Raw genomic sequence first — 25,171 nt, forward strand, 5'->3', positions numbered from 1 at the left:
GGTCACGCAGCATCAGTTCTGCTCAGTCTGTTGGTTCATGTTGTCACAAGTCTGTTCAGATCCAAGGAGAAGGGAAATAGACCCCAGCGCTCCATGGGAAGAGTGCCAGAGAGTCTGGGGATCATGAGTCAGAACTGCCTCAGTGTTTATGTCTATGACCCAGATTTTACCTCTGAGGAATTTATCTTAACGAAATCACTCGAAATGTGAACAAAGTTTTGTGTGCAAATATATATATATATATATATATATATATATATATACACACATATACATACATATATATATACATATATATACATATACATACATATATATACATATACATATATATTTCAGTATAATTTACAATAATGAAATATTAGAAATAAACTTTTTAAGAAATGTTTATTATTTTAAAAAAATTTTTAAATGTTTATTCATTTTTGAGAGAGAGAAACAGAGCATGAGTGAGAGAGGGGGAGACAGAGAGGGAGACACAGAATCCGAAGCCAGCTCCAGGCTCTGAGCTGTCAGCACAGAGCCCAACGTGGGGCTCAAACCCATGAACCCTGAGATCATGACCTGAGCTAAAGTCAGATGCTTAACCAACTGAGCCACCCAGGCGCCCCTAAATGTTTATTTTTGAGAGAGACAGAGACAGAGTGCGAGCAGGGGAGGGGCAGAGAGAGAAGGAGAGACGATCCAAAGCAGGCTCCAGGCTCCGAGCTGAGCTGTCAGCACAGAGCCCGACGCAGGGCTTGAAACCCACGAGCCATGAGATCATGACCTGAGTCGAAGTTGGATGCTTAACTGACTGAGCCACCCAGGCGCCCCTAGAAATAAACTTAATGACTCACAATAGGAAAAAGAATAAACAAATGTTGGTGAACCACAAAGATCATGTGATAGTGCCAGTTTTTTTAGTGCAGGGTAAGTGTCCATATTTAAATTTAAAGTGATAAACGTAGGATTCATTTTGTATATAACATTTAATCGAAAATGTTTAAAAAAGTCTAAGTTGCTAAAAATGGCACAGACAAAGACAAGAGGGAAACATATTAAATATTAACGGTAACTATCTCCCAGCAGTGAGATTATGAGCACTTAAAATTTTTTCTTTGTCATTTTCTGCTTTTCCAAAAATTTCTGCAATTTGCATGTATTGCTTTTGTAATTACAAAAAAAAAATCTGATTTATTGGATGCAATAAAAAAAATTGTGACTCTTAACCAATTTGCTCGTTATATTAAACTGAGAAAATACTTGCTGACTTGATGAAAACTTGCATTTATGTGACCAAACGTACACCCTCTGGGCTCCAACAGGGGGATGGACTAAACAGTAGCGGGACTGGCAGCGTTTTTCTGAATCCAGTTTAGCCCCGTCCATGCCTCTTCCCTCACCCTGTCCCCTCCATTTTTAGGACTGAGAGAACTTGTCTGTGGAAGAGAGTGTGTGTGACACAGGACATTTGCACCTTCCCTGTCTGTTCAGTGAGCAGAAGACAGCACCAGGAAGCTAAACCCCAGCCCCCAAACCCCAGCTAAGAGTTTCCTCTGCAATGAACTTCGGTTCTTCGGTAGGCCTTTCTAGCTTTTTTCCTAGAACACATCCTCCTCCGCTACTCCATGGGCAGAGATCCTTCCATGCCCAGATCCTCATACACTTTTCCCTGGGCCTCAGGGAGTCCTCTGCTCTGCCGACCACTGGCTCAGCTCACCTTTCCAAGGGCTGCCGACTGTTGCCCCTGGAGTCCTGTCATCTCTCCCTTGTCACTCCCTCCACATCTGCTGCACCTTTACCAGTGAGATGATGAGATTGGTTATAAGTGAGTGTTTGTCTCTGGCCTTATCAGAGGGCCTTCCTGGAGGCTGTCTGCCTGAAATCTGTAGCTCCCAGTAGCACCGAGTTGGCTATCTTTGCTCCCATCTCGGCCTCCACCTGAGTCAGATGACTGTACACTTGGTTCCAGCTGCCCCCAACTTGTCCTTGGCTCAGGTGAGCCTCCGATGATACCCTATGCCATCTTTCTTCCCTCCCAGGCTACAGCCCCTTGGGACCCATCAGTAAAAGTAACCGAATGATATACCTGAGTCCCACCATGCAATGTGGCTCCAGATACAGTTTCCTATAAACCTAAAATTTTTTTTTTTAATATTTATTTGTTTTTGAGAGAAAGAGAGAGAGAGAGAGAGAGAGCGGGCAAGTGTGCGCACAAGTCGGGGAGGGTCCGAGAGAGAGGGATACAGAATCCAAAGCAGGCTCCAGGCTCTGAGCTGTCAGCACAGAGCCCGATGCGGGGCTCAAACCCATGAACCGTGAGGTCATGACCTGAGCCGACGTCAGATGCCCAACCAACTGAGCCACCCAGGTGCCCCTACAGTTTCCCATAATCTATATAATCTATTACTTGTTTAAAAAGATCTCATGGGGCACCTGGGTGGCTTAGTGGGTTGAGTGTCTGATTCTTGATTTCCACTCAGGTCATGATCTCCCCGTTTGTGAGATGGGGCCCTGACTCAGGATTCTCTCTCTCTGCCCTTCCCCCGTGCTGGTTCTTTCTCTCTTTCAAGAATAAACAAATAAACATTTAAAAAAATAAAAAGATCTCAAACATTTAATCAGTTACTACATTCACTAGGCAACACTTGAAATAAACTGGCTCAAAGCTATATATTATTACCAGTATTATTTTTGTAAATAGTCTCCTGGTCTGACTCACTGATAATAGTGCTCTCATATTATTATTAAATTCCTTAGGATAGTTTTAAAAACAGTTTAAGCAATCAAAACTACTCCTATTTTGTTTTAGATTACCTAGAATTAATACCATTGGGCTTTTTAACATAGCACAAAATCGTCTTCCGTGGGAGTTACCAGCACCAGCTGTCGACGTCTTTACTTTCTGTTTTGTTTGATGTTCTATGAACAGAGGATTAGAGGGAGAGACGAAATATAGTTTAGGATAGAAAGGGAAATGGTTTATGATGCAAACTCAGACTAATATGGTTAAAGCATTTGATCCTCTTAAAGGATTTGCAAATCGGGAAAGATTTTATTCTCCATTCCAGCCCAATTTTGACTACTAGATTGTTTATAAACTCAAAGAGGCCAAGGGTCATTTTTGCTACTTGCCACTCACAAATATTCTAGCTCTTCTGGAGACATGGTAAGGGCGCATGGTAGGATCGCTGCTTTGGTGATAGCTTGGCCATGAGACTTGCATTGGCCAATGAGTTGTGAGCAGAAGTGAGAAGATGTATCGCTTCTGGGCGAAGTGTTGGGAAATGGGGTGTGCTTTGTGGTATTCTGTTCCACTGCTGGGTTGAAATGGGGCTTTTGTCACCCTGGGTCCCAAGTGCGTGGATAAGCAGAGTGTCCCCAACCTGCACCGGACATGTAGCAGGATAGAGAAATGCACTTAAGAAGCCACTGAGATTTCAGCATTGTTTGTTACTGGAGCATAACTTAATCTGTAAGTTAAATAGGTAGGTAACTAGCTAATGGATAGGTATGTATGTAGATAGACAGATACACCGATGGTGAGATAAAAAATCAGATATCCTGGTAGTAGTTGTTCATGGGTAGGACACGAAGTCTAGGAATCATGACTTCAAAATTCCTACTCTAACATTGATTAACTAGTTTACTGGTCACTATCTTTGGTTACAATTCATTTGAATCTCCTTTCTCTGAATTAAAAGTTATATTTCAATCTTGTCACTACTTATATAGAGTTTTCACCAGGTATTTTTTTTTTAATGTTTATTTACTTTTGAGAGAGAAAGAGAGAGAGAGCATGAGCAGGGGAGGAGCACGGGGAGAGAGGGAGAGAGAGAATCTGAAGCAGGCTCCAGGCTCCACACTGTCAGCGCAAAGCCCAACACGGAGCTCAAACTAATGAACTGTGAGATCATGACCTGAGCTAAAGTCAGACGCTCAATTGACTGAGCCACGCAGGTGCTCCCACAAGGTGTTTTAAGTAGGATAAAAAGGCAAATTGCAGGGTAGGGTACACAGTATGGCTTAGTTTTTGCAAGGAAAAAGTTCTATATGATTAGCTAAATGTCTGGAAGGCTATATACCAGAATATGAATTGTAATGGGAATACATTTCTACTTAAAAATTTTTCTACATAAAAAACATAAGTACATGCCATAAACATCTATTATTTTTGTACTAATCAGTGTCCATCCCTTTGGGTAACTTCCCTGCCTTCGGTCCATGTGATTTTGGATGTCCTGGGAATTAAGACCTGCTCCCTTCCTACTGGCCCTTCCCCAGCCCACCCAGGGTAAAAGTGGATATATATCATCTGAACTTGGCCAGTCAGATACTCTCCTGGCATCTGAATCTCCATACAGGTACACGGGATGGTTTGTGGAGTTGTATCATCTGTTGGCAAGGTTTAAGAAAAGAGTCTTTGGAACTTTGGTTTCTGCATTTCTTTTTTTTTTTTTTCCTTTTGATGTTTGTTTATTTTTGAGAGACAGAGTGTGAGTGGGGGAAGGCACAGAGGATCTGAAGTGGGCTCCATGCTGCCAGCAGCGAGCCGGGCGGGGGCTCCAACTCATGAACCGTAAGATCACGATCTGAGCCAAAGTCGGACGCTCAACTGACCAAGCCACCCAGTCTTCTCAGCTTCTGTCTTTCTTGAGGCTTTAGGAGTTACTTTGCTTTTACGGGTATGCAGTTTCTTCTGTTCATTTTGTCTTTGGTTTAAGTTAGCCTGAATTGATTTGGGGGTTTGCAACAAAATTATTTTTTACTAACGCAACACGTATTACTTGTTTAGTTTACAAGATTAATGAGAGAAAACATAACAAATTTGTTTTTGTCCTCTTGCCCACGAAGAGTTAAGTCATGGAAACTTTTTTGGCTTTTTACTCTCGCTTCTTTCAAGCTGGTTGTGATTATTACCAAGCTTCTTTTAAGAATGAACAGGACATGTATAATCAGCTAGTGCTGGGTGGAGGTGTGTGCATGTTTGTGTGGACACACTTGGTGTTGTGTGATAATTGGAACTTAAGCTGATATACACACGGACTCAGACACACTGGGAGTGGGTGAGTCAAGGTGATACAGGCTTGGGTGTGTGATGGTGAGAGAGGCGGGTCAATATCCTTGCATTCTGGCTAGCCGCCCACCATTGCATCCACACCTCCTAGTTATACATGAACATGTTATTTCTGGCTCCTTTCATGTCCCCAAGCAATGGGCCTCCCTCCCTAGCATTTTGGTCTGACGCTCTCCAGTACTTTTAATATAAAAGCTATTCCAGGCATAGTGTTCCCTCTCATTCCCCGTTCAATAAATATTTGTTGAGAAATTGCCACGTGTCAAGAGATGTGCCAGTTGCTGGGGATCCAAAGCAAGTAGGACAAGATTTGTCTTTAAGAAGACTACAGGTTCAGAAGGACCATGGGAAACAGACCCCTTTAGGGAGCCACCCAAGGTAACTCTGGAAGTACACTCCCCACCCCCCACTTCCATGGGAGCAGGACTCCAGAGGTCATTAGTGCCACTCCCCAATATTTCTGGTTCTCTGCCTTCAGAGCACATGGTAGGATTGTACTTCCCTCCCCCTTGCAGTCAAAAGCAGCCATGTGACTTGCTTTGGCCCATAAGATATGAGAAGTAACGTATGTCACTCCTGAGAAAGTCTTTATGAACAAGTGCATGAATTTCTACGTTAGTGACCGGCCGTGTTCCAGATTGTACACATTGTACACAGGCTACATTCTGGTAGCCCGGGTCCCATGATAAGGGTGATTTGGAACACAGTTCCCCACACTGACCCAAGATAGACAGTAATGTAAACATGAAAAAAACTTTATTGTTTTAAGCCAGTGAAATTTGGGACTGTTTATTACCTCAGCATAATCTGACAGATACAGCGAACCTCTCCCAGACCCAGCAAGAGTTTCTGTGGCCCCGAAACTCTGTGGTTATCTAGACTGAGTTAGGACTGGGGTTCCTGGGTGAGCTGTAACACCAAATGAACAAAGGTAACAGTGAACTCAGTTTAACTAGAATTCCCAGAAGGAACAATCCTTTCAAGTTGAGTAATTCCCCCCCAATTCCCCCTTAGCTTCAAAGGGGCCGCCTCCCTGCGCCATGAAAGTCTTTGAAATAATAAAACCCAAGGGCAGACCTACTTGGCAACAGTAGGTCCATACCTGGTGGAAAAAAAAAGAAAAAAAAGGACCACCCCTGAGAACCAGGATTGGAATTGTCTGCAACAAAACAGACCTGGAAGATGGGGGCAGGCTGGCGTGCCCTACTGAGAGTCTATAATCTTGAAATCTGGGCTTCCCTCTTCGCTCTGCATTTAGGATAAGTTGCTGAAGCCACTTTTGAGATGTATTTCAACAGGAAAAAATGGCACAGACATCACCAGGAATTAAGAAAATGCAAAATAAAACAGCACAACGATCATTTTCTTCAGTTATTAATTTGGTGAGGTATTTTAAAATGCCCTGTGTTGGCAAGGGTGATATAAATTGCTATGGTCTTTCTGCAGACCGATAAGGTAGCATATATCAAAACCCTTAAAAATATGTATGCTCATTAATGCCTTCTTCCATGGTAATAAAATTTTTAGCTGGGCTACTCAGAATAAAGATTATATTCCCAGCTTCCCCCACAGCTAAGAATGAGCATGTGATTAAGTTCTGGCTAGTGGGTTGAGAGCAGAGGTGATGTGGTGACCTCCAGATTGAGCTTCAAAAGGACAGATGTAAGGTCTCTTCCTTCCCCGTCCACCCCCTTTCTTTGTCCTTATGTCTGGAATACAGATCATATGGACAAGAGCACTATCTAGGGAAGACAAAGCCACAAGATAGAAAGAACTTGGGTCCTTGACATCATAGAGCAAAATCACCATACCAGCTCTGACTTTATCCCAGATAAAAATACATGTATGTTAATTAAGTCACAGCATGTGACACATGTGGCCCGAAATATCCTAACTAATGCATCAGAATCCCTACTTTTAGAGACTTATCCTCAGTCAGTAATTGAGGATATATGTAAAGATTTAAGCAACAGTGAAATTTATCACAGACCTTATGTGAAAGTTGCATATAAACTACTCGTGGCTCAGTTAAAGAAATTATAGCTTATTTATACCGTGGAATACCAGGAAGCTGTTCAAAATTATTACATTTCAGAATATTGCTGATGTAGAAAAACATGCATTTTTTGGGACTGCACATGTTAGACAAGAAAATAATTACCGGTGTCTACAATCTCAGCCTTTCCCTCTCGTCACCTGCAAAGAATTCGAACTGTGTCCTCTAGGTCTCTTTCCCTTCTCCCTCATTCTCTGTGGAAAGACCTGCCTTGCCAGACAAAGTTTCTTGGGCTTCTGCGATGAGAGCTGAGAGGGAAAGAAAAGGGGGAGAAAGTCGGGAGGCATGGTGGTCGGGGCTGGGAGGATATTTTGTGCAGGGTTTTGAGAAAGGAGAGGTGAGCCATTGCCTGTGGGATGGTGGGTGGAAAGGACAATGGGATTTGGAAAAGTCTGCCTGGGGCCATATGCCTCTTCAAGGTATTTGGGCTGAAATTATGTCAGGCTGCTGTGATATGCAGGCACTGAACCATGGGGCCTCTCAGTCGTGGACACAGAAATAGGTCCTGAAGATACACAGATATATATCAGATATCCAGGTGTGTGTGTGTGTGTGTGTGTGTTTTACCAGCTTTTCCTCTGGGTGGGTAAAATTCTATTTTCTGTTTTTTGCTTTCCTGCTAAGTACTTCCCCATTTGTAATTAAAAACAAATGCTTAGATTTGTTTTTTTTTTTTTAATGGTTACTGAGCCCTGCTAACAAAAGTGGAAACATAAATTCGTCCTGGTCTTTTCTGTCAGCACAGGAGAGGTAAGGGGAGAGGAGGTAAGCTTCCGCCTTCACCGGCCCCGTCTGTCAGCAGCACCCACCTCTGCCTGCCAGAAGGGACTGTGTGCCTCCCCCAACCAGTCCCTGAGCCAGTTAGGGTCTGGCCAGGCGGTGTGTGTCCCCAGCTCCCCAACCACCCAGTGGTGGAGGATGAGGGCACTTGGGAGTAGTCTGCTGCTTTATTTCTGGGGTGACGGGGCCATGGACACCTTCACGGGCACCCATTGCAGGCCCTCTCGCTATGTCCCCAAACCCTGACTGTAACCAACAGAACCCCTGCTCCCATTCCTGGTTTTTAAGAAATTGCCTGGGTTTTGTGGTAGGCCTGCCACTCAGCTGATTGGAAACCCGGTCGCCATGACTGTATCTATAAAGGGAGTGAACTCTGCCTCCGGAATTCTTGACCTATAGATGTGGCACATACCTGATGGCTTGAAAATGACAGCTTCACAGAACATTCTGTTGTCCCTTTGGCCCCACTTCATGGAATATTTGTGAGGAGCAGTGGCTGAAGTCCCAGGTTCTGACAGACTCGGTGTAGACAGGAAAGAGAGAATGGGGTTTTGGTAATCCACAACAGTGAGAGTTGATCGAATCACTTGCTTGACTCTTTTTAGCTATCCATGACCCCAGGGAGACATCCTGAAGTGCTCTGGGCGGCTAGAGAGAGAAAATATAAAGAGTATGGCGGGAACCCCTGTGCGCTATTGGTGGGAATGCAAATTGCTACAGCCACTGTGGGAAACAGTATGGAAGTTCCTCAAAAAATTCAAAATAGGAACATCATAGGCACTACTGGGTATTTACCCAAAGAAAATAGAAGCACTAATTCAAAAGGATACCTGCACTCCTGTGTTTGCAGCAGCGTTATTTGCATTAGCTAGGGTATGAAAGCGGCCCAAGTGTCCGTCGATAGAATATCACTCAGCCATAAAAATGAATGAGACCTGGCCATTTACGACAACATGGATGGACCTAGAGGGTACTACACTACGTGAAATAGAAGTCAGGCAGAGAAAGACAAGTACCTTACAGGTGCACTTACATGTGTAATCTAAAAAACAAAACAAACGAATAAACAGACGACAGAATCAGGCCATTAAATACAGAGAACAAACTGATGGTTGCCAGAGCCATCTGGGGGCTACCTACTGGAGGTTGCCTACCTACAGGGGGTAGGTGGGGGGATGGGCAAAATGGGTGAAGGGGAGTGGGAGATACAGGCTTCCAGCTGTGGAATGAATAAGTGATGGGAATAAAAGATACAGCGTAGGGAGTATAGTCAATGACGTTGTAACAGCACTGTAAGGTGCCCAATGGGAGCTACCCTCGTGGCAGTTATGGCATGATGTCTAGAATTGTTGAATCACTGTATTATACACCTGCAATTAATATAACATTACATGTCAACTACACTCAGGTTGAAGATAGAGTGTGGCAACGAAGGTCATGCCATCTATAGAGGATCCCCTTTAACTGGCTGCAGTGTTTAGAGACTTCATACCAAGCCTTTGCTCCATGAAGTGTGTCCCCAGGATTGACCCGGAGCTTATTCCACAGGTACAGTTGTAGTTCCGGGGTAGATGGGAGAATGAACGAGAGGATTCGTAATTGCTGCAGAAGGAATACTTCAGTGGGTCATCTGGCAGGTATTAGTCCGCCGTGGGCCACTAAACCGCCCGGTCATCTGGGTGACAGGTGGTGTAGTTCTTGAGGAATTGCTTCCCAGGTCTGCTAGCACATGTAACCGTGTTGGTGCAGGTGCTGGGCGGAGGGCCCCTGGACCTGAATGGCAGGGTTTTAATAAGGATCTGTAGGAGTCTCTGAGGATTCCACGGGGCTGGAAAATTCCCCACCTGGAAAAGACCACTGACTTGATAGCCGTCTGAGGATGTGTCCATGTTGCATAAAAACAGAATATACTGCCCTTAAAGATCCATGGGTAATAAAAGTCCGAGTTGTTTCTTAGCACTGCATGTGAGTGGGTAATGGGAACAGAAAACTTTTTTTTTATTTACAAGAAAATATTTTTTAGACGTTTATTTATTATTGAGAGACAGTGAGAGATAGAGCATGAGCATGGGAGGGGCAGAGAGAGGGGGAGACACAGAATCGGGAGTAAGCTCCAGGCTCCGAGCTGTCAGCACGGAGCCCGACGCGGAGCTCGAACCCACAAACCGCGAGACCGTGACCTGAGCCGAAGTCGGACGCTCAACCGACTGAGCCACCCAGGCGCCCGGGGAACAGAAAACTTTCTTAGGCAGGATCGTCTATGTATTTGCAGGAATCAGTGCAAAATGAAAACAAGTCCCCTTGTTCAAAATGTATTAAGACTTTCAACACAGAAACTGTAGAGCATTAAGTCAAACATGGAGTCCTTCTAAGCATGAGGCCCTTGTGAATGTATCTAGGTTGCACACCCGTGAAGCCAGCTCTGTTTTAAAAATTCCCAAGAGAGTCTTTGAGATTAGCTGAAGACAGAGAGGACGAGAGCAGGGTTGAACTGTAACAATCATTGCTGACATTATTCTCTTAACTTCTTTTTAAAACAATTTTTTAATGTTTATTTTTGAGAGAGAGCGAGCGAGCGCGTGAGCGGGGGAGGGGCAGAGAGAGAGGGAGACACAGAATCCGATGCAGGCTCCAGGCTCTGAGCTGTCAGCACAGAACCTGACGTGGGGCTCGAACTCACAGGCCGTGAGATCATGACCTGAGCCGAAGTCAGACGCTTACCTGACTGAGCCACCCAGGTGACCCTGTTTCCTGCTTTTAATCTCTATGGCTTTACTAGGTATTTCCTTATGGACTATAAAATTTGCCCATAGGCTCCCCCTAGCCACCAATTCATTTCCCTCATTTCCTTCACAGCCAAACTTCTCAGAAGACCAGGCTACAATTGCTATGTCTACTTTTATTCTGATTAGACAGACATCCGCATTTTTAAAATCAAATTTTAATCCCCCACGAACCCACCAGATCTTACCAGCAGGGATCACATGTATAAGTTAGGGGTGCTTCTAACTACAAGTAACAGAGAATCTGGCATTCAGTGTCCTAGACCCACAAGAGTGTGTTAACTTTTCTCACGTTCTAGGAGGTCTGGAGATAGACAGTTGCAGGTGTTGGTTTAACAGATCAACAGCGTCACGCCCAACATCATGCCTTTATCACATGGTTGTAAGATTTCCCCTACTCCCACCCTGCTCAGCTCCTAGAATCAAGGCTGGAAGAAGGGAGAAAGAGGAATGCTAGATGGGGAAAGATTGTCCTACTCCACAATGTCTGAAGTCTCAGCTGGGAACACTTGAAGTCTCGATTCAGTCATGGACTGTCACTGAGAGATGTCCTGCCTCCTGTGTCTCGTGGTTGGTGCTGTTGGCTGGGACCTCCATGGTGCTGTCATCCAGAACATGTAGACACAGTCTCTCCGTGAGGTCTCTTGGCAGAGGCTAGCTTGGGCTTCCACACGGCATGGCTGCTGGCTTCCAGAAGCACGTATACCAAAAGAACAGGTGGAAACGCATAGCATTTTCATGATCTACCCTCATATGTCACAGTGCCATTTCCACTGCACCCGGTTGGCTAAGACTAAAAATAAACTCATTCCAGGGTCAAGGGTGGAGGACATTGATTCTATCTCTTAATGGGAGGCGTTTTACAGTCGTGTTATTAAGAAGAGCACACTGGGTGGGAGATATTGTGGCCGTCTTTGAAAAATACAATCTACCACGAACCCTTTTATTAAGAAAGCAACACTTTCGCAGAAACCACCCGGCAAAGGTGCAGTTTTATCTCTTTGAACCCATCTAGGTCACATGTGCGCTTAGTTGGTAGGGAGGGTGAGAAAGAGAGCATTTGACTTTCAAGTCTATTTAGTGGAAGCTGGTGTGGGGAGGGGAAGGCACGACTGTTAGGTAGGCAATCGGCAAGGTCTGTCACACTCCCGCCCACGCCAGATTCAACTACTCCCTCCTCTCTGCTCTTTGTTCTCTGTACAGGCTTCTATATGGCACCTATAAAATTTTTACTGCATTCATTCATTTGTTTCTTTCGGCTATGTTCCAAGCCCTTTATATGCAGGGACTGTGAATTATCTGTCTTAGCATCTCCAAGGTCTATTGCTATGCCGGGCACAGGGGAACATTTAATAAAACGCTTCTTGAAGAAATGACAGGTTAGGTTCTAGAATTTCCTGAGTAGGATAACTTACGGACTGAGATGTTTGGGGCCCAAGACCATGAGTTGTTTCAACGGAAAGACACAAAGAAGTCCACCCTCAGTATCAACAATAGCTAAATTGCCTGGTGGCTTCCAGACAGCAAAGGAAGGACCCAGAGGTCCAGAAGATACTTTTGACTAATAATCATCCTGACTGCCTTGTTTCGTGTAAAGTGGTTTTCCCAACACCATTCTATTTGTTACTCATAACCACTTTGAAGATTCAGAAGGGCAGGTCTGCCATTTTGCAAAAGTGTCTCAGATTTAGGGTAAGTGACTTGTTCAGGCTAATATGTGGAGGAAAGCATGGTAAGTTCGTTTTAAATTAACCACACATACAGTTGAAGTCTGGAAGTCTGTGTGATGCAATCAAAGCGCTTACTGCCTACTTGGATTGGATTTGGCTCTAATTGCGGGTGCAGCTTCTGAAAATAACCATGAAGTTTAAAATTACAAGTTTACATACACCCATCGAATATATATAATATTATATATATATAGGCATTAAGATATGCACACACAGATACACACGTAGAAATATATCTCAAACCAGGTGCCATTTACCTGGAAGCTATTTGACAGGATTATGTAAAACGGTATTCTAGAAACATGGCTATGATTTTCCTTAAACATAATTTTCTCTCTAAAGTGAGGGTAGATTGATGTCTGTTTGAAAAGGTGATTTCGTCCAGTTCTTGAATGCCTGGCTTATAGCCGCGGCCGTGGTGCACGTATGTAAGAACAGTAGTCTGTCTCCTGAAGAAGGAGCTGGGCAGATCTGTAAAAGGTGTTAGCTCAGCACCACACAGTCTTTGCTAAGGTGCTGGGAGAGCCACACACGGGAATGCTGAACCATAGCAGTCAGACCGGACATCAAGGAATCAGGATGTGCAACAGGGATTCTGTAAGTAAAGGAAGGAAGGCTACCCAGGGTCCTCCTAAAGACGTTCCTGCATTTCCCTAGGAGATAACCCCCGCTGGGGTGATGAATGTGTACGTTCAGACGAGGGATCCAGAAGCGGAGGAATGACGCTCTCCAGAAGGACGTGTCAGGGTTAATTATGAAGGAAGTAACTAAAGTACAGAAGACCAGGTGAGTCAGTATTCCTTATGGCCTGTTTTAAGAACAAGTGTTTGCCAATCTGTAGATAGAGTCAATACTATTTCAAACAAATAGTTTGGATCTTTACCATCTCAACCCAATAATTAATGGTAAATGTCGTGATGGCTCTCCACATTTCTTCTACAGTATTTATCTTAGTTTTCCTGTGCAAGAGTATCTGTATATAAACGCTAACTGCTCCAGGACTGTGGACGACAGGGATTCTGTCTTATTTATCTCTGTGTCTAGCAGAGACTCAGCACATGGCTTTGTACTTAGTAGCTTAGTAAATGTTGTTTGAATCGAATAGTTCTGTGTAGAGGCTGCAAAGGCAGATAATAGAGAGCAGGTCCTTGACTTAATTAGGTTCAATCAATATGTCATAAAATTCCCAGGGTAATTCAATTACAGGTCCAGGCTATGAAGGTAAGAGCAGTGTCTAAAAAACAGCCAGGATCATTATCTATCTCTTGGCATTCGGAAGAACTTGACCCCCATATCCTGATGCTGGCAGGAAGTGAAACAAAGATCTTGCTGGCAATTTAAGGGGCAGCCTTCTACAATCATACTTGAGATGCATTTTTTAAAAAAGTTTATTTATTTTTGAGAGAGAGAGAAAGAGAGCAGGGGAGGGGCATAGAGAGAGGAGGAGAGAGGATCCCAAGCATGCTCAGTGCTGTCAGCTCAGAGCCCGATGCAGGGCTTGAACTCATGAACCGTGAGATTGTGACCTGAGCCGAAATCAAGAGGTGGACATTTAACTGACTGAGCCACCCAGGTGCCCCGAAATGCATTCTGAAGCATGCTCCATGCTTTTAGCAGCTTTTTAAGAGTAGCGATATCCAACAAACAAGTATATTCCCGGTAGACCAGATCTTTGATATGGCATAAAATATAATTACCAGTACCCAGAAGTCAGACACGTCACACGCAGAATACCTTTATGTCCCTGACTGATGCCTATTATAATGCTGCGTGACAACCGTGATAAGGGTGAGTGAACCTTGAACTGAGTGGCAAATGAAAAATTACTTTTCATTTTGTGAAAGCCCTGGATGGATGGCAATGTCTCAGACTCCTGTCTTCTTCCTTATTTGATCATCATGATCTCTGACACCTGAATGTTAGGCCAAAGATTAAAGTTGTGCTTTACCAGGGGCGCCTGGCTGGCTCGGTCCGTAGAGCACGTGACTCTTGATCTTGGGGTTGTGAGTTTGAGCCCCACGCTGGGTGCAGAGATCACTTCAAGATAAAATCTTAAAAACATTGTCTTCACTGTCCTTCTCTAGCACTGCCTCCTATTATTGTGGCATCCAACCGATGGCAGATCGGACGGCCACCCGCTTCAGTTGTACTATTTCTCAAAGCTTTAACTGTCACCTCGGAAAGTGGCCTGCATCCTCCAAGCTTGTCCTCCCCAGCCTGCACCTCTTCTCTGAGTCCAATTCCATTCATTAATTCCTTTAAAATGGATTTATTTAGCATCTACTGGTGTGTGTTTGGTGCTGGAGATACAGGAAGGCATGATCTCCTCCCTTCAGGAGCTCACAGACTGTGAGGGGGGTGGAAAAGTAACACCGGAGTTGGGGAAGGGACTTTCCACAGGAGACGACCTTCCTATGGTCATTTGCACCTGCCGAAGGCCCAACGTTTTGAATAAATAATTAATAATTTTCTCTCCAAAACGTGCGTTGCTTCCTAATTTCCCCCATCCTGCTGTATAGCACTACTATTCAGTTCCCCAGCGATTCAAGTGTAAAACCTGGTGTTTCCGTTTCCTTCAACCCCCTGGAGCCACTCGCCATTGGGTCTTGTTGGCTCCCACCTCTCATTTGAGGTCCCCAGAGCCTTGGGGACAAGACAATCATGCCCAGAGACTTTGGCTGTTACCTCTTCACCGGCACCTGGCATTGTCAAAGTTAAACAAAAAACAAAACAAGCTCACGGGCTCCAGCCACCCACTCGTCCACACCCCATCACCTCACTTGCGGGTTACTGAGCTAGCCTCCCAGCTAGCCCGGGCCTGCCGAGACGGTCGCCCTGGAGATGTTCCTGGCGACTGGCTGGCTTGATCATGTGGCTTTAGGATGAAGGGGGCAGGAAGAAGAAAACAGCTCCACAGACCTGTGAAATCGTCTGCCATCAATATGCGTGGGTATAACAGCAAGGGGCGTAGGCGGACAGGGGTCCTTAGCAATTCACCAGAAATAACCAACCCGGAAGCAGTGATGGCCTGAGGGACAAGAGGCCCAGGTAAAGAGAGCAAGGCAAACGTACTAATTTCCCGTGGCTGTTGTAGCAAATTGCCATACACGTGAGAGTTTAAAGCAACTAAAGTTTATTTTGTCACAGTTCCGGAAACCCGGAAGTCGGAAATCAGCATCACCGGGTCAGGTGTCAGCTGGGCCCCTGTCTCTCCAGAGGCTGGAGGGGTGAATCTTGCCTCTTCTGGCTTCTGGAGGCTGCTGCTCCTTGGCTGGGAGCTGTATCCCTCCCGTCTCCGGCTCCACGGTCACACCGCCTTCCCCTTTTCTGTGTGTGTTTTCACCCTCTGCTTCTGTCTCATAAGGATACGTGTGGTTGCATTTAGGACCCATCCCAATTGTCCAGGATAATGTCCCCATGTCAAGATCCTTAATTTCATATGCGTGCAGAGATCTTCTTTTTTGCCACCTACAGTAACAGCCACAGGTTCTGGAGATTAGGGTGCAGGTATCTTTTTGGGGGGTGGGGTGGGGGGGGTGCAGGCTTTATTCAGCCTACTGCAGTAATCAACAAAGTAATTTTAAAATCATGACTCTGGCTTATAAATCTGACCTCGTGGTTGTTTTAGGAGTAGAGCTGGGTTTTGGCTACGCGGATGAGGCACGGGGTATTTCTTTCCAGGGAAACAGCATGAGCAAAGGCCCGGGGGCAGGTGTGAGGATGTAGGGAAGAGAATGGAGACAAGGCCAATTGGACTGGAAATGTCCCCCATATTTTGTCATAGTGGGCACTCAGACTGGCTACGTAATCAAAGAGGGATGAGATAACAAGACCTGGAGCAGCTGGGGGCTGCTTCTGATAGGGGGAGAAGCCTCCTGTCGGAGGACTGGTCTGCTCTCTCGTAAAGGCCACTCCATTCCTAACTGAGAAGCCTCACGCAGAAGCTTCACTTAATGGTCTAGGTGCCTAAATGCCACCTCAGACATTGCTCTCCACGTGTTACTAACATGTTGGGCCTCAGAAAAAACCGTGAGTAAGATCTAATCCCCACCACAGCCCACCAGGTCGTGTAGGATTTGGCCTCTGGATGCCTCTTCAAGATCACTTCTTATCATTTTTCTCACTACCCACCCACCGGCCCCCTTTCCTTGAAGATGTCAAGCTCAGTGCTGCTTCAGGATCTTTGCATGTGCTGGGGTGTTTTTGTTTTTTGTTTTTTGTTTTGTTTTTTGTTGTTTGTTGTTTGTTTTTCCAAATGGTCTTCCCAACATGGGCAGGGCTGATCCTACCTCATCCTTCTGATCCTGCCCTCAACGTCATTGTTTGCCAGAAGATCCTCTCTGGCCACCCTATTTAAAGTAGGTCCTCCATCATTGGGCCAGCTAGCTTCCTCGAAGCACTCGTTACTGTTTGCAATGACACGTATTTACTCTCGCACTTACTTAGTGGCTGTCTCGTAATCTTCTAATCTTCTTGAAGGAAAACCGTTTCTCTGATTTCACATACTCAACAAGTATTTGTTGAGCACTCGCAATGTGTCGGGGGCCGTACCGGGTGCTGGGAGACAGCGATGAATGAAAAGGTGCCATCGCTATCGTCAGAGAGCTCCCGTTCCTGGGGGAGGCATGTAATAAATGGGCAAGTGAATATACAACATACCAGGAGGTGATGAGCACTACAGAGAAAAAAGTGAGCAGGGTGAGGGTATATAACAGTCTGGTGCAGAGCACTGCTTTTTCTTTTATTTATTTATTTATTTATTTATTTATTTATTTATTTATTTATTTATTTTAAATGTTTTATTTATTTTTGAGACAAAGAGAGACAGAGCCATGAGCAGGGGAGGGGCAGAGAGACAGAGGGAGACACAGAATCCGAAGCAGGCTCCAGGCTCCGAGCTGTCGCAGGGCTCGAACTCATAAACCGCAAGGTCTTGACCTGAGCCAAAGTCGGATGCTGAACCGACTGAGCCACCCAGGCGCCCCTAATTTATCCAGTGCTCATCCCAATAGAGTGTTGCTTTTAACGAGGTGGTCAGGGAAGGCTTCCTGGAGAAGGTGACATCTGAGCGGAGACCTGAGGAGAGTAAGGGAGCGAGCCAGGCAGATGTCTGGGAGAAGAGTTTTCTGACAAGAGCAAATTCAAAGCCTCAGAAATGGGAGCCGTTTGGCCCAGGTGCTTAAGGAAAGCCGTGGCCGCACCGGAGACAGCAGGGCAGGACGTGGTTGGCCTGGCAGATGCAATAAATTCTTGGAGAGAGATGGAAGTTGTTGAAGGGCTCTGAGCACCGGAATCATCTGCTACAGCTTACATGTTTCAAGGGTTGCCCTGGCTTCTGACTTGAGAATAGACAGCCTGGAAAGGCAAGGAGAACAGAAGGGGGGGGGGGGGCCCATGAGGAAACTGGTGCAAGAATCCCGCATATATGAAGACAGTGGCTCGGCCCAAGGGGTAGGGCTGAGATGAGGAGGATGGTCAGAACGTGGGCATATTTTGAGGTACAGCTGATAGGATTCGATGCCACACTAGGAGTGGGATGTGAGAGGAAGTGGAGTCGAGGACGATTCCAATGTTCTTGTAACCTGAACAACTGGAAGGATGCATTCTCTCCCTATTCCGAGTTGGAGCAGATTTTGGAGGAGAAACCAGAATTTAGCTTTGGGTATGTGATACTGGGGATGCCCATGAGCCATCCAAGTGGAAATGTTGAAGAGAGAGACAGATATGGCAGTCTGGGGTCCAAGTGAGAGGTTAGGACCAGGCCAAGTCACGAAGAGGGGCTCTTGTCAGTGCACAGATTATATTTATAGCCATTGGAACAGAGCGAGAACGTGGGGACTTTGCGACAATTAAAAAGACAAGGCCTGCAGACTGAGGGGATGCCAATATTCAGAGATCAGGGCCGCTAGGAGCTAGTTAAGAGGATGAAGGACTGGACAGTAAAAAGGGGAAGAAATAAGATAAAGTCATGTGTAGGGGCCACGTGAAGCAAGTTTTTCCCAGAAGGAAGGAGCCAGGGGCTCATCGAATGCGGCAGACAGAGCCAGATGTCGGTTCTGTTAGCTCTTCTCTTCAGTGCTGGGCGTGTAGATGTCATACAAATATGCACTGAGTGACTACAGAGAGAGGTTCAGCTGTGTCCTTACTAAGCTAATAAGGGACGAACTTTCTACCGTCAGAGGTAGAGCCCTAACAGGTGTTTTGATCTAGAGGAGAGGATCTCAACACGGAGTTCAGAGCTCACTAAGACAGAAAAGCTCAAGAAGCTTTCACGGAGACCCCATCCCTCCATGGTGCCGGCTGGGGAAGAACACAGGGAGTTAAGAGTTTCTGGCTCTCGACACAGGGAGGAACCATAAGGTGGCGATGGGGGTGGGGAAGGACGAGGAGAGCTTCTCTACTGCCGAAGTGAGGATACGTGTCTGGGAAGAAGAGAGACGAGAGTTCCCTAACAGATCCCACGAGGGATGAAGGGAATGTTCAATTATCTTCGCCTAAGCCATCACCCTCCTTCTCAGCACAGAAGCTGACTCCTCTGTGATCAGCCAGAGGTCAGGTCCCCAGCCAGTTGACAAACCACAGTGGGGGTGGCCGGACCTTCACGAGCTGGGACTCTTTGAACAAATGGACCCATCAATTTGCTTAAAACAGCACCGTCCAATAGGAATATACTGTGAGCCACATATGGAATCAAAAATGCTTAGTAGTCATATTACGAAGTGAAAAAGATTAAATGGAATGAATTTTATTTTTATTTTTATTTTTTTAAATTTATTATTATGTTTTAAAGTCCGGCAAGGGAGAAGAAGCATTCTCTTTGAAGGACACTTTTAAAAATTTATTTAATGTTTTTATTTATTCATTTTGAGAAAGAGAGAGAGAGAGAAAGAGAGCACAAGCTGGGAGGAACAGAGAGAAAGGGAGAGAGAGAATCCCAAGCAGGCTCTGCACTACCAGCACAGAGCCCGAGGCGGGGCTCGAACTCACGACCCGTGAGGCCATGATCTGAGCTGAAATCAAGAGTCAGATGCTTAACCGACTAAGCCACCCAGGTGCCCCAGTGGGAATTACTTTTAATAATGTTTTATTTAACCCAACATATCCCAAGTCTTATCATTCTGGCATGTAACCAATGCTCAAAATGTCAAAGAGACATTTTACGTTCTTTTTCCCTTTTGTCATGAGCCCTTCAAATCAAACCAATGGCACGTCTCAGTTCAGACCAGCCACATTTTAAGGGCTCGGGAGCCCCAGTCAGCTAGGGGCCGCCATACATCCCACAGCACTGGTCAAACACTTTGCAAGCCAGTCACACACATACCTTTCCAATGTACTATCGGTGCCTAAGTTCAAAGTTCAAAGCTGCATTAGCCAGCCTTATGTCCAACGCGTGCAGTTACTAGCTTCTTCTGGGGACGTCTGGAGACCGAAGGAAGAAGGTCCCAGGGCTTTGGGCCCCAGGAAGAGGAAATTGTGCATGCAGTGTCCTTCTTCCTACCCTTCTAGACTATCTTCCCTAGATGCCTGTAGTCCCCATGCTTCCTGCTTAGAATCCTCGGTTCCACGGAAAGAACTGGACGTATAAACTAGCTCCCGTGAAACCCCGACGTCAGCAGAAAGAAGAAAACAAACACTGTGTAAGCTCCCACCTTTTCCTGGTTCATTCCCAAGGCTTCATAGTCCTAAAAATGCTCCCTCTCCTTCCCTCATGCCGGCTGTCACAGATGCCCCATGTTTGGGGAAGGCCCGTGCCCACGTGAGTCCCTGGGGGAGTTGCAGGCTCTCAGCAGGTGGAGGCCTGCATATATGAATTATGAGTGACCCAATGGGCTCCATGTCCTGCAATGCTTACAGTTTATTTTTATTTCTTTTTTATTTTTGAGAGAGAGATACAGAGAGAGAGAGAGAGAGAGACAGAATCCAAAGCAGGCTCCAGGCTCTGAGCTGTCAGCACAGAGCCCGATGTGGAGCTCGAACTCACAAACTGCAGGATCATGACCTGAGCCAAAGTCGGACGCCCAACTGACTGAGCCACACAGGCGCCCCCTGAAATGCTTACATTTTCAACAGTTATGCCTAGGGAGAAGGATATTCAATTCAAAGAAATAAACATGTAATGGTGGAATTTTAGGTACCATTGATCCTGCATTCAGGAGAGGGGATATTTTTTGGATGACAGCATCCAGGGGTTCTCAGCGTAGTGAGCTGCTTGGTTGCCTAATCCCACGTCCCTTCCTTCTTTCTGCAAGGATTGTTTGGACCCTGCTTGTAGGCTCAGTGTTTCTTGAGCTGGAAATTGAGGCCAGTAAGTCAACACCTCATAGTTGGTCCTTCTCTGAACCTGAACTCTTTTTTTTTAAAGTTTATTTATTATTTTGAGAGAGAGAGAGCACAAGAACGAGCAGGGGAGGGACAGAAAGAGAGGGAGAGAGAGCATGCCAACCAGGCTCTGCACAGTCTTTGCAGAGCCTGATGCAGGGCTCCAAGTCAAGAACTGTGAGATCATGACCTGAGCTGAAATCGAGTCGGACCCTCCCCCAACTGTCAGACATCCAGGTGCCCCTGAACTCCTGTTTTTAGAAATGGAGTCCTCACTTTTTCCACAGGACCAAGCCCATTCCTCTTTCCTGCCTTTCTCAACACCATCCAGCTCTTAAACTTGCAGGCTGAGCACCACCCATTCCCTTTGGTAATCCGGGCCAGCCTGGCAGCGTATTAAATTTCTATTTGCCTTGTTCCCTATAGGTGTGGTTTGGACTGAGTCTTAATGGTAGTAACAGTTCTGTTTATGGAGCATCTGTAATGGTGGTAGGCACCGGGAGAGCGTGGTGCTTCATACACATTACGTCATTAATCTTCACGACTGTGCTAAGTGCATGTTGTCATCCCCATCTTAACGATGAGGCAACCACAACTCAGAGATCTTAATTAACTAGCTGACGATCTCATGGCCAGCAAGTGGTGGGATCAAGATTAAAACCCCCATGCGTCTGAGTCCAGAGTATACATCAGATACCACCACCACACATTCTTGCCGTGCTGGCCGATATTTGGTAGGGCTTGGGTAGGTCCAACACGCTCAAGCTTCCCTTCTTGCCTCGCGTGCGTGTGCCTTGTCTGCTTCTGGCCTCGACCCTGACTTTTACCCCTGGGACTGAAGTTCACTGTGACCCCAGTCTACTTCACTGAGACCCTTACATCCTGCCCCGAGAGCGTGCCTACCTCCTGTCCCCCAAGGCTGCACCTGTTCCTTCCAGCTGCTAGACGCAGTCTTGTGACCCATGAAGCCTCCGGCTTGACGGCATTCGTGATCTCTACCTGGAGATGGTTGCTGCCTGAACCATCAGCTCCTTTTTAAATGGCTTCAGCACATGTATGTCAGCGCACGTTGGGACTGCTCCATGTAATGCTACCATAGGGACTTGCACGGTGGCATGAAATTGCTACGAGAGAGGTGCTGTGTGCCCAACTTTCCACTTTTCACGTCTTTTCCCCATAATTTCGTGATCTCCCATGGGGCTTGCTAGCTATTTATTTATTTATTTATTTATCGTATTTATTTTTTAAATTTACACCCAAATTAGTTAGCATAGAGTGCAGTAATGATTTCAGGAGTAGAACCCAGGGATTCATCCCCTACATATAACACCCAGGGCTCATCCCATCAAGTGTCCTCCGTAATGCCCCTTGCCCATTTAGCCCATCCCTCCACCCACAACCCCCCTAGCAACCCTCAGTTCATTCTCTATACTTAAGAGTCTCTTAGGTTTTGTCCGCCTCCCTGTTTTATATTATTTTTGCTTCCCTTTCCTTCTGTTCATGTGTTTTGTGGCTTCAATTCCACATATGAGTGAAATCACTCCCATCGGGCTCTTTAACTCGAAACCTATTCTCGGTCAAACTCCTGTTTTGTGACCCTGTTTTGGATTCACTCTCTAAGATGTCACACGATTCCCAGTCTCTGCCTTCAACTTCACCTACCGTAACCACGGCTGGGGACGACGTCCATGCCCCGGTGATCTACCATAATTTGTGGGATTTGCCCCCGTGTTTTTCCCTGGCTTCTGCCTATCAGAGGAGGTGGGGATCAGCCTCCTGCTGGCAGATTTGAACACTGTAACCAACCCATGTCAGACCCTAGTTTGTGGTTCGGACAGCCGGTTCTTCTCCTTGGGGCCATGCCCAAAACCACATGAATCCCTCTTGCTTGGTTATTGCCAGTTTTCAGCTCATTCTTCCAGTGCTCACCCACCATTGAGATTCTAGCATGCCCAGTAGCCAAATCAGCCCAGATTATAGCGCCCACTTTCCCCCAACGTTCAGAGAGTCCCTGCCTACACTGCTGTGCCCTGTTCTTGCCCCAAGACCCCCTTTCTCTAGAGCTACAGACTGCATGGGCTTGCCAGGACCCAATGCCTGGCTTTCCCTACCACGCTGCCCTCACTGCTGTCAGTCCGTCCACATATGGACCTCGCTAACACCAACTGCCTGCTTGGATTGCTGCCGAATGCCCCCCACCCCCTCAGAGCACCGCCAGCTGGCCAGACACCCAGCCAGGCCCAGCCCCTGCCTCCCTGACACTCCCTGCCTTGTCACCCCTGTGGCCCCGATCGTGTGTTCCACTCACCAGTCTGTCTGCTGTCTGGTCCTGGCCGTTCCTCACCTGGCCTTTCTCCCCGGCTCTGATATTTAAAATTCAGTTGCTATGAAGGGACCGACTGCCTGCAGCACGGGGCACAGCTCCACACACGGGCTTCTAGAGACTTCCAGAGGCTTCATATGTGTACATCATCTCCTGAATTAGGTTTGGAGTTCCTTTAGGTTAATAAGTGTGTTTTATGCCGACCTACTTTAATGTCTATTGAGTTCTTATTGTGTCCTTAGCCCTGTGCTGGGTCCTAGGGTGGGGGTGAGTGGGCGGGGTAAGCACAGAACAGAATCATGAATCAACAAGTGGCCTTATACCTGGAATAAGCCTTTGAAAAGACACTTGTCCTTGAAGTTTGTGTCTGATATCGGCTCCGGATGGTAGAGCTTGTTGCTGATCTTGACCTTGTATCCAAGTTCACTGCTTCCCTGATGTATGTTCGGTACCTTGTGCATATCTGGGATTTAAACCCTTGGTACATGTGTCTCAGTCGCTTCATGGGTGAGGCTGAGAACATGTGTATAGAAGAGAAATCCACTGGTTTGAGAATCTGCAAGACCATCAGGTTCTGATCCATGCGGGGTATTAATGTATAAGAGCTATTTCAGGATTTCTCTAGAGACTGGCCAAGAGTCCTAAACCAGTTGTCTTGCTGGTCTGACGGGGCTGGGAAGTTCCGAGCCTTAGGACCCACTTTCCTTTCTTACTCAATGTTTTCCTTCTAGAACACTGTGGGTTGTTAGTTGCCTTGAGTTGGAACACGGTTTGCATTCACAACGGCAAGTTTATTCATCCTTTTAATCGATGCATGGTTTTTTGTTTTTTTTTTTTTTGTACATAGTTCTCAATTCTTTAAGAGGTGACAACAAATTTTGGTTTTCTACTGTCATGTGAGAACATTAGGCCTCAGCAAAGCGTTGCTGGGTAAGGAACATAAAGTGCTTCTGTAAAAACAAAACAGAAAAAAGAAAGGAAGCAAGGAAGCAAGGAAGGAAGGAAGGACGGAAGGAAGGAAAGTGCCTTATATGTAAAGAGGTCATATGACTGATCATCCAAATTGGGAGACTTTGAGAGTGTGAGGGTCCTAAAAATAATTTAACTGGTCTACAGCCGGTGTAAAGCAGGAGGCTCGGGAGAACCTGGGAATTACGTCACACTTCTCAGATATGGCCTAGCTTGGCCTTTGCAGGCTCAGCGCGCTGAGCGGGCTCGTATGCAAGTTCTGGCTGGTGGCCGTGCTGGCTCCAGAACCTCCATCTCCTGACTCCCAGCCCTCATTGTTTCTCTTGTCTTTCATCTGAATCTCTGCCCTGTAGGAATTTGTAATCTAGTAACTAATGTTCAAGAGTCAGGAAAAAAAAAAAAAAAGACAATGAATGTATGTCAGTGAACTACCAAGTACGTGAGACAGACAAGCACTTTACCAGAGTCCCTCCGCTTAGATCTGGTTTCCACCTTGGCTTCTGCTGGGTTTTTGTCCTCGGTAGAGTTATGGCCACGAAAAGCACGAAATCTTTTGGTAAACAATACATAGAATGGACAGTCAGAGGAGGGAAAGATCTTCTGTTGGTTGGCTTTTAGAGGCCACAGTAATTGAGTCATGCCTTAAAAGATGGGTGTAATTTAGATCCTTCTAATGCATTTCCAACCACATCCAACTCAATACCGTGATCAAAGTTGTTGTTTAATATATACTAGTTGACTTGTTTTGCCCTCATGTACACCCAAATACATTTTGGATACATTTGTGTCCATACCCCTGTGGCTCAGCTGTCTGAGGCCACAGTGCTATCAAATGACACATAACAAGCGTCAGCGCTAGGGCACCTGGGTGGCTCAGGGGGTTAAGTGCCCAACTCAATTTCAGCTCAGGTCATGATTTCATGGGTTTGTGAGTTTGAGCCCCACATCTGGCTCCACACGGACAGTGAGGAGCCTGCTTGGGATTCTCTCTCTCTCTCTCTCTCTCTCTCTCTCTCTGCTCCTCCTCTGCTCGTTCTCTCTCAAAATAAATAAATGAACTTAAAAAAAATAAGCTTCAATGCTAGTTCAGTTTTTAGAGGGGTGTGTGTGTGTGTGTGTGTGTGTGTGTGTGTGTGTGTGTGTTTGTGTGCA

The 25,171-nt window shown here is 46.0% G+C and overlaps 1 long non-coding RNA gene across 1 annotated transcript; it reads left to right on the forward strand.

Annotated features, from left to right (window-relative positions):
- Positions 1 to 9,309: 9,309 nt before the first annotated feature.
- LOC109252679 (uncharacterized) lies at positions 9,310 to 15,169 on the forward strand. Its single transcript, XR_002074124.2, has 3 exons — positions 9,310 to 9,443; positions 13,066 to 13,194; positions 14,493 to 15,169. It is a non-coding gene; the product is annotated as an uncharacterized LOC109252679 (long non-coding RNA).
- The last annotated feature ends 10,002 nt before the right edge of the window (positions 15,170 to 25,171 follow it).

Source organism: Panthera pardus, unplaced genomic scaffold (genome assembly GCF_024362965.1).
Source record: "Panthera pardus isolate Hobbes unplaced genomic scaffold, ASM2436296v1 HiC_scaffold_17, whole genome shotgun sequence".
NCBI classification, from domain to species: Eukaryota; Metazoa; Chordata; class Mammalia; order Carnivora; family Felidae; genus Panthera; species Panthera pardus.